This window comes from Triticum aestivum, chromosome 2B (assembly GCF_018294505.1).
Source record: "Triticum aestivum cultivar Chinese Spring chromosome 2B, IWGSC CS RefSeq v2.1, whole genome shotgun sequence".
NCBI lineage: Eukaryota > Viridiplantae > Streptophyta > Magnoliopsida > Poales > Poaceae > Triticum > Triticum aestivum.
The window spans coordinates 490,983,266-490,990,679 of record NC_057798.1 but is presented as its reverse complement, the minus strand read 5'-3'; the positions used below and the strand labels follow the sequence as shown (position 1 = coordinate 490,990,679).

The window sequence follows — 7,414 nt, the reverse complement described above, 5'->3', positions numbered from 1 at the left end:
CTTTTTTCCCAATCCATCCACCCATCCATTCCAGATCAAGAGAGCTCGTCTCCTTCCTTCCATGATGAAGAAGCTAGAATTCGCACCCAGCAAAGAGAACCTCATTGGAGCTTGTTATTGTTTAATCTTTTTGTGTATTAGAAAACTGGATACTATGTACTATTATTGTAATGTACCAAGTTTGGCTGTATTGAGAAATATTCTGCAATTATAGCCTATATTTGAACTGGAAATTGACTGAAAATGATGCATATACAGAACATAAGAATGATGAGTCCTAAACTAAAAGGCAATGGCTGAGTGCCAAAAAAACTAGACTGTAAAAGGCCGAGGCAAAAAAAACAGGACTGTAAAAGGCCGAGGGCCAAAAAAACACTGGACTGTAAAAGGTCGTGGCCCAACAAGAAATTGAATGTCAAATTTCATAGAAATAGAAGAGGCTAAATTATTGGGCCAGGCCCATGTAGCTAGCGAAAATTAACAGAAAAAATATATTAAAAAGGTTGAATTAATGGGCTTGGCCCATCTAAAACACCTAATCGGACCGGGCTAAATCTTGTCAGTGACCTTTTCAATTGGTCGTAATTTTGCCATGTCAGATTGCCACATCGGATCCGGCGTGGCCTGGGCAGACAGCCAGTGACCAAAACAAAAGGTCAAGGGTTCAACGACCTTCTGTTTTGGTCGTAAACGTCTACGACCTTCTCATAGAGAAGGTCATTAATTTCAGTTTACGACCACCAGCTTTTGACCTTCTGTTTTTGGTCACAAAAAGGTCGCAAATAGAAAACAATGACCTTTCAGGTGACCAATAGTCAAGGTCACAAGTTAACATATTTCTTGTAGTGCAGTAACGGAAAGCCACAATGTAACAGACATAAGCGTCGAAACAATGGCGACAATGTTGAGGATACGACAGTCAATGCCAGATTCAGCAACTCCAAATCTGGTCAGTGGAAGAAGCCGTTCAAAAGAAACAATCCGGGATCGTCCAGTCTGGACCGCATACTTGACCGCTCGTGCCAAATTCACGGCACCCTCGATAAACCAGCCAATCACACTAATAGAGATTGTTGGGTGGTCAAATAGGCCGGCAAGATAAATGGCGAGAACAAGGACAAGGGGCTGCACAGCGATGATGATGAGGAGCCCCGGCATCCAAACACTGGAGGACAAAAGAAATTTCCTCCTCGGGTAAAAACGGTGAACATGATCTATGCCACTCACATCCCCAAACGGGAGCAAAAGCGTGCACTCAGGGACGTCTATGCGATGGAGCCCGTCGCCCCAAAATTCAACCCATGGTCATCCTGCCCGATCACCTTTGATCGTAGGGACCATCCCACCAGCATCCGTCACGGCGGCTCAGCCGCATTGGTCCTTGACCCAATCATCGACGGATTCCACCTCACGCGAGTTCTCATGGACGGTGGCAGCAGCCTGAACCTGCTTTATTAGGACACAGTGCGCAAAATGGGTATCGATCCGTCACGGATCAAACCCACAAAAACTACCTTCAAAGGTGTAATTCCAGGGGTAGAAGCCCGTTGCACGGGCTCAATAACACTGGAAGTGGTCTTCAGATCTCCGGATAACTTCCGAAGCGAGGAGTTAATCTTCGATATCGCCCCTTTCCGTAGTGGCTACCATGCACTACTTGGACGAACCGCGTTCGCTCGATTCAATGCGGTACCACACTATGCATACCTCAAGCTCAAAATGACAGGACCTCGCAGGGTCATAACAGTCAATGGAAATACAGACCGCTCCCTCCATACGGAAGAGCACACTGCAGCCCTCGTGGCAGAAGTACAAAGCAGCCTCCTCCAACAAAAAACCAATCCGACAAACCCGAACACCGTCAAGCGAGTCCGAAGCACCCCGCAACAGGACCGTCAGGCACGCCAGGAGCTCGATTAGCAATCCAGCCTCCACCCCAGCCCCATTCAGGCGGCGTTCGTGCCACGCGTACATAAATACATGCTCAAGATACCATGGGCATGGGTGGAGGCGAGCCGACAATGCGGCCGGAGTGCGGTTCAGCCGCCATGCGGCCCGCATACCATTTTTTCCTTTTCCTTTTTTTCAGGACCCCACTTTTGGGCAGCCCCTTCAAAGAGATCGGATAACCATACTCATTACAGAGGGGACACCAAGCAGGCAAAAGGCTTTGCACACAAGGGAATACTCATGTGGTCTTCTCCAATGATCATTATACCTGTTCTTACATACCCACATGTAGCCTGCCTTTGGATAGGACATGTCAAATAGTCCTATTTCTTTCTGCTCAATGCACTAATTGTATACCTACGCCTTGCCGCATTTTCCAAATAAATTGGAAGCAGTACACAGCGTCAGCTTTTTATTACTATCTTCATATTTTCCGTTGAATATTTATTCAATATTGCATCCGTACATTTTGGTATGCTCAGTTTGCTAGGGGCTTCTTATGCAACCCCATAATATGGTAAGAAAATTCCGACCACTTTCGACAGTGCGGCACCCCGAACTTATAGTATTATATGCATCAGCTCCAAATCATGTCTTGGGTCAATAGTTGGGTTAGCCCGGCTCCCTTGTTTTGGTACCTTACATTTCGTTATATCGGCTAAGGTAGCGTAGGGAGAACTACTGCGATTGTGTCCCGGTTCTTCCGGACAAGCACCTCAGTAGAGAAAGCCGAAAACTAACCAACATGATGCGGCGATAGCTGGTCGCTGTTCGCGAGGTACTAAATCCCTAAAGATTTTTTTCCGCTGAAGGTGAGGAATCGGAATTGCCCGATTTAGGCGTGTATAACGCCCCAGTTCGGCCTTCCGAATACTAGGGGCTTCGCCAAAATTTAAAATTATAGACTTCTATGGCCAAGTGAGAGTTATGAAGCCGAATAGTCCGATTGCCTTGTTCGCTGCGCTAAACACCTCCTTAAACGACCAAGAATTGGGACAAAGAGTGTTTGGGTTTTCCACGAACACCCCAGTACAAGTTACAAGGGGGCGGAAGCCGACGAATGGCCTACTTTCAGATTTTGATAAACGGCCGCAGAGGAAGTAATATTTTAAATCAAACAAAGCGTTATATTGCGCAGCCAAACTCGTACTTATATTACACAGACGACATGAGTACATTTACTCGAAAATTATGTTCTTAGGACATTCATTTGCCACAAGCCGAGCGCCTTTCATAATGCCATCATAATATTTTTTGGGGTAGCGATGCTCCTTGCCCTTCGGGGGTCCATCCTTCACGAGCTTCTCAGCATCCAGTTTGGCCCAATGCATCTTCGCGTGGGCAAGGGCCCATTGGGCACCCTCAATACATACGGATTGCTTGATAACTTCTAGCCGTGGACAGGCATGCACCATCCACTTCACCAGGCCAAAGTAGCTGTCGGGCAGGGGCTCGCCAGGCCACATCCGGACTATGAGGTCCTTCATGGCCTGTTTGGCCGCATTGTGAAGTTCGACCAGCTGCTTCAGTTGGTCACTTAGAGGCATCGGGTGTTCGGCCACAGTATATTGGGACCAGAACAGCTTCTCTGTGGAGCTCCCCTCCTCGGCGCGATAGAACTCTGCGGCATCCAAAATGCTGTGTGGCAGATCTACGAATGCCCCTGGAGAGCTCCAGATTCGTGTAAGTAAAAGAAATGACTCCTCCACATGCTTGCTTTGCATAAAGAATGCCTTACCCTCCGCTATCTTCTTGGCCGCATGGATTTTCTGGAGGGCCTTTTGGGCTTCGGCCTTGGCATCGGCCACGCTCTGAAGGGCATTCGCAAGCTCAGATGCTTGTGTCATGTAGTCACGCTCCAGAGAGTCGAACTTCTTCCCGAGCTCCTAGAGCTCTTGCTGTACCTCTCCCACCCGAACATCTTGCTTCTCGCGCTCGGTGCGCTCCGTATCAGCCTTGGCTTCGGCTACGGACAGCGCTTAATTCAGGGCCGCCACTTCGGTCACTCTCCCTATCAAAAGCCATGATGTTTTTTGTTAGCATCACCAACTTTTTCTGCTATATACGATATATGGACAGGGTTTCACTTACCTTTGTTCTCCTCAAGCTGCTTCTTCACGAGGCCGAGCTCTTCTTCGGCCTGCCCCAGTTCACGCTTGAGTCCAGCAACCTCAGTCGTACGCGCAGCGGCGGTTATCAGCAGTGCCTGTTTGTTCATACAGGCGGGTACTATTAGCTTCATGTTGTTTTTTAGTTGACCCTCTGTTTGGCTTTTCTTTCCGAACACCAACTAGAGTATCAGTGTAACGCCCTCGATGCGGCTATATCTCCCACGTGTCGAAGCACGACTTAGAGGCATAACCGCATTGAAAGCAATGTCGCAAGTGAGGTAATCTTCACACAACCCATGTAATACATAAGGGAAAGAGATACATAGTTGGCTTACAATCGCCACTTCACACAATTACATGAATAAAGCATTACATCATCCAGATACAATCAAGGTCCGTCTATGAAACCAAAATAAAAGAAGAACCCCAAATGCGACAAAGGTCCCCGATCGACCCCAACTGGGCTCCACTACTGATCAACTAAAACGAAACAACACAAAGGGCAAGATCTTCATCGAGCTCCTCCTTGAGCTTGGTTGCGTCTCCTGCTCGGTAATATAGGCACCTGCAAACTGGTTTTTGAAGTATCTGTGAGCCACGGGGACTCAGCAATCTCGCACCCGCGAGATCAAGACTATTTAAGCTTATAGGAAGGCTGGGGTAATAAGGTGGAGCTGCAGCAAGCGACTAGCATATATGGTGGCTAACATACGCAAATGAGAGCGAGAAGAGGAGGCAAAGCACGGTCGATAAAAGTATGATCAAGAAGTGATCCTATAGCAACCTACGTCAAGCATAACTCCAACACCGTGTTCACTTCCCGGACTCCGCCGAGAAGAGACCATCACGGTTACACACACGGTTGATGTATTTTAATTAAGGTCAACTTCGGGTTTTCTACAACCGGACGTTAACAAATTCCCATCTGCCCATAACCGCGGGCACGGCTTTCGAAAGTTCAAATCCCTGCAGGGGTGTCCCAACTTAGCCCATCACAAGCTCTCACGGTCAACGAAGGAATAGACCTCCACCCGAGACGTTCCGATCAGACTCGGTATCCCGGTACAACAAGACATTTCGACAGGGTAAAACTAAACCAGCAACACCGCCCGAATGTGCCGACAAATCCCGATAGGAGCTGCACATATCTCTTTCTCAGGGCACACTCAGATGAGACTAGCTACGAGTAAAACCAACCCTCAAGTTTCCCCGAGGTGGCCCCGCAGGCAGCTCAGTTCGGACCAACACTCAGAGGAGCACTGGCCCGGGGGGGTTAAAATAAAGATGACCCTCGGGCTGGCCGACCCAAGGGAAAGAAAAGGCTAGGTGGCGAATGGTAAAACCAATGTTGGGCATTGCTGGAAGAGCTTTACTTAAGGCGAACTGTCAAGGGGTTCCCATTATAGCCCAACCGCGTAAGGGACGCAAAATCCGGGAACATAACACCGATATGACGGAAACTAGGGCGGCAAGAGTGGAACAAAACACCAGGCATAAGGCCGAGCCTTCCACCCTTTACCGAGTATATAGATGCATTAATTAGGTAAGATATATTGTGATATCCCAACAAGCAAATAAATGTTCCAACAAGGAACGGTATCTCCATGTTCCAACAAGGAACAAACTTCAATCTTCACCTGCAACTAACAACGCTATAAGAGGGGCTGAGCAAAGCGGTAACATAGCCAATCAACGGTTTGCTAGGACATTGGTGGGTTAGAGGCTGAACATGGCAATTTGGATGGCTGACAAGCAAGTGGTAGGCATCGTAGCATTGGCATGGCAAAAGAGCGAGCAAACTAGCATAGCAAAGATAGTAGTGATTTCGAGGGTATGATCATCTTGCCTGAAATCCCGCAAGGAAGAAGAACGAGTCCATGAAGAAGACAAACGGACGTAGACGAATGGATCCTCACAACCTCGACGTTATCGGAACCAACCCGAAGAAGCAAACACCAGAAAAGAAGCACACAACATAGTAAATAACCAACACATCAACATGGCATGATGCACAAACGAGTATGATGCATGTCCGGTTTATTGAAGCATGGCATGGCAAAGTGCACAAGCAGTTCTACAAATTAAGTGGAGATCAATATGCAACGAGTTGCATATTGACGAAACACCACAACAAGTTATTTAGTTTGATCTCGTTTATGTACTCAACAATATTAAATGTTGGTTAACATGGCAAGAGGGTGAAGCAAAGTAAAACTACCTATCTAGTCAAGTTTAAATGAGGCCGGAAGCAACGAACAACAATTCCGGAAACTCCCCATATGCATATTTTAGATTAGGTCCTGTTCTGCCCTAAACACAATTTTAGGGTTGTTGAACATGCAAAGTAAGGCCACCATGTGAAACTAGGCAAAATTCTACCCCATTTACATATAAAGTTTATTAAAATTGGAGTTACGGTTAATTAGTTATGAAATAAAGCATTTTAGCATGGCATAGGAGCAAATTAATGCAAACAGCATTTTTAACATTTTAAATATGGATGAAAGTTGGATATTATTAATCTACACAAAATTCTGAGCAAGTTTCATATATAAACCATTTTAATCCGATGCACGGTTGGGAAGTTATTAATGCATGAAGTTTAGGGGTTTTTTTTGTAAAAACAGCAATCTCTGGATAAATAGACAAATTCGCAACGCAGGAAAAAAAACCTACGCGGCCCGAAACCAAACCACACGGGCCGACGCAGGAAACAAAAGTGCGCTGGGGGCGCAGGATAGCGCGTGGGCGCTCACCAGAGGGCCACTGGGCCGGGCGAGCTGGGCCTTGAGGCGCTGCGGCTGGCGCGGGTCGCGGAGCGAGCGAGCTGGGCCTTGGCTCGGGCCCAGTCTGGAGGGCGCGGTGGAGCAGGAGGCTGGAGCCGGCTGGGCTGGATCTGGCGCGGCTGGAGAGGCTGGCGCGCTGGGCTGCGAAGGGGAGGGGCCGAGGCCCATGTGGGGAGGTCGAGCCACGAGGCCGGCAGCTCCTGCGTCGTCCTCCCGACGCACAAAGACGAGGCCGGCGGCGCGGAAGGCGATGAGAGCCGGCAGTGGGCGAGGGATGGCCGGAGGAGTCTGGGATGGGGCGGATCCGGCGGATCCCGGCCGGATCCATCCGTTCCCGGTGGCGGCGGCGGCAGAACGACTCCATGGCGGTGGCGGCTACCTGCGGGAGGAAGGGATCGGCGGGGTGAGCACGAGAAGTGAAGGAGGAGAAGGAGAGGAGGTGAAGGTCGACGGGGAGGCGGCGACCTGGGGCGGAGGACTGCAGGGCGCGGCGGCGGGGTCGGCGGCGCAGATCGCGAGGCGCGGGCGAGCGAGCTGCTCGGGCGACGGAGATGCGAGCGAGAGCCA

General features: G+C 49.0%; 1 long non-coding RNA gene across 1 annotated transcript in view; it reads right to left on the bottom strand.

The window, feature by feature from the left end:
* The window catches only part of LOC123041467 (uncharacterized), a 10,808-nt gene extending 9,018 nt beyond the window's left edge, over positions 1 to 1,790 (bottom strand). The window contains exon 1 of the long non-coding RNA XR_006418527.1: positions 1,779 to 1,790. This is a non-coding gene — a long non-coding RNA (uncharacterized lncRNA). The remainder of the gene's footprint in view (positions 1 to 1,778) is intronic.
* Between the last annotated feature and the right edge of the window lie 5,624 nt (positions 1,791 to 7,414).